The 2,500-nt window shown below is 40.8% G+C and overlaps 1 protein-coding gene across 1 annotated transcript in view; it reads left to right on the forward strand.

The window, feature by feature from the left end:
- Nucleotides 1-2,500, forward strand: part of LOC106881079 (adhesion G protein-coupled receptor A2) — a 78,754-nt gene that overhangs the window by 70,616 nt on the left and 5,638 nt on the right. The window lies entirely within an intron of this gene.

A 2,500-nucleotide genomic window follows, 5' to 3' on the forward strand; every position in this document is an offset into this window, starting at 1 on the left:
GAGCAAAAAACTCTGAACCATGTGGTTGAGAAGCAAGCTTCTTTCCACCCCTGCACCTACAAACATTACGCACACACACACACACACACACACACGTGTCCCATCATAGACATGAAACGCTGATGAATGTTGAAAATTGCTGATAAAGAAAATAAATGTTTCAAAATGGAATCAACTCCTCCCCACCATCTTACCTCCCCCCTCCCTTCTCATATTTGTTGCTTTCACCTTGTTTCTCCTGACGCTGGAAACATCTACTTCATCTACACACACACACACACATAGATATACCTTGTTTAAGATGATAGTGTTTGAAAGGGTGTTTTGAGGGTGTTGTCTTAGTGATGTGTGTGATGGGTATAGGAAACAAATGGCCTTCAACGGTAGACGTGTGTGTGCGTGTATTCTGAAATGCTGATTCTTTTTCATGTGTGAGGTGACAGGAGGGGTAGGTGGACAGGGTGGGTTGTCTGGCAAATTTCTCCTTCCTCCTCTTTCCCCCTCCCCTACCGTATGTACAAGTGGAGGGGAAAAGGGTAATCCCGTCTTGGCTCTGAGCTTTCCCAGACAGTTTGTTGAGGTGGGTACCAGATGTAAAGCATGTGTGTGTGTGTGTTATTGATGGGGGTGGGGGCTTGTTGGGGGCTCGGAACAACTGGTTCCCTATTTTCCTGTTGGGTTGGGAAGGAGGGTGTGGAGTAGGTAGTTTCTGGTTTCTCGACATTGGAACATATCAAAAAACAGCTGTGGTGGTGGAGCTATTTATATATATATATTGAGAGATGTGTGTGTGTGTGTATGTATTTGCATGTGTGTGCATACACACACATACATATACTTACACATACACACACACACATACAAGTTTGAAGGCAAATTTAGATGCCTGCACAGAATTCTGAAATAGATGCCAAGCACCAGGCTTTATAAATGAGCCAAAATAAAATGATGATAAGATGATGTGATGTTCATGACATTCTCAAGGTTTGATTCCATGAGTTAGTCTTCTACTGCACCTCCACTTTCTGACTGGAATGTTCCTTTACCTCACCACCACCACCACCACCACCACCATCGGAGTGAAATAACTTCAGCTGGAAATTGAAACTGGGTCGCCAGCTCTTTCTTTCTTTCTTTCTTTCTATGGTACCCCCATCACACCATCATTTCATTCAGTTACTGTTTCACCAAAACAAGCAATCTGAATAGAAATTCTCTCTCTCTCTCTTCCCCCCCCCCCCCATCTCTATCTCTTACTCGTTTCAGTTGTAGACTGTGGCCATGCTGGAGCCCCGGCTTGAAGAATTTTTTGTTAAATGGATCAACCCCAGGACTTATTTGGTTTTAAAGCCTGGTACTTATTTTATGAGTGTCTTTTGCCAATCAACTAAGTTACGGGGATGTAAACACACCAACAGCGGTTGTCAAGTTGTGGTGGGGGACAAACACACACACTTATGACATACTTCTTTCAGTTTCCGTCCACCAAATCCACACGCATGGGTTTGGTCAACCCAAGGCTATAGTAAAGACACTTGCCTAAGGTGTCACGAAGTGGTGGGACTGAACCTAGAACCATGTGCTTGGGAAGAAAACCTTTTACCACACAGCCATGCCTGTGACTGTATGTTTATCTAATTGCTAATTATATATTCATTACGTATCATATATAATTTATTTGATATATAATTATATATCTCTATGATTTTATTAGAATTATAAAATGTGAGTGACTCAAGTGCCCAGAGTTTCGTGCCACAACCAGACCAAACCGATCTGTCAATTCATCTGTGGATGTATAACAGGCTTCTTTCAGTTTCTTGCTAAACAGTCATCCCTCCACATATATCTGTTTGTGTGTTGTTGTATAGATTAGAGAGATCCACAGATGAATTGACAGATCGGTTTGGTCTTGATCCCCTCCATTTTCTTATTGCCATATATATGTGTGTGTGTGTGTATGTACATGTGTGTGTATACATATGTATGTGTGTATGTATGTATGTACATGTGTGTGTGTGTGTGTGTGTGTCATTGTGTATGTCCCTGTAAATTTGCATTTCAGTAAACAAGGCTGATTGAATTAGGGTCTGAAAAGAAGAAACGTAATGGGGCCAACAAAATGCATGGCTGCAGTCCAATGACAGCAGCAAGTAAAAGGTTATATATATATATATGTATATACACATACATACATATATATATATGTATATACACATACATATATATATATATGCATACATATAATATCTGTGTTGCATGGAATATGCATGTGTGTATGTGTATATATATATATGTGTGTGTGTGTGTGTGTATGTGTATATATATGTGTGTGTGTGTGTGTGTGTGCTTGTGTTGCCCTTAAAGAGTTACAACTTTAGCATATGTTCCATTGCATAGAATAATCTAATCCTGTTGGCTCATGTTACTTTTGAACTGAGTTGAGCCGAAAGCATATGGTCCCAGTTTATAAGACATCAGTGGGGGGGGGGGGGGATGT

Source organism: Octopus bimaculoides, chromosome 18 (assembly GCF_046866305.1).
Source record: "Octopus bimaculoides isolate indiv1 chromosome 18, ASM4686630v1, whole genome shotgun sequence".
Lineage (NCBI taxonomy): Eukaryota > Metazoa > Mollusca > Cephalopoda > Octopoda > Octopodidae > Octopus > Octopus bimaculoides.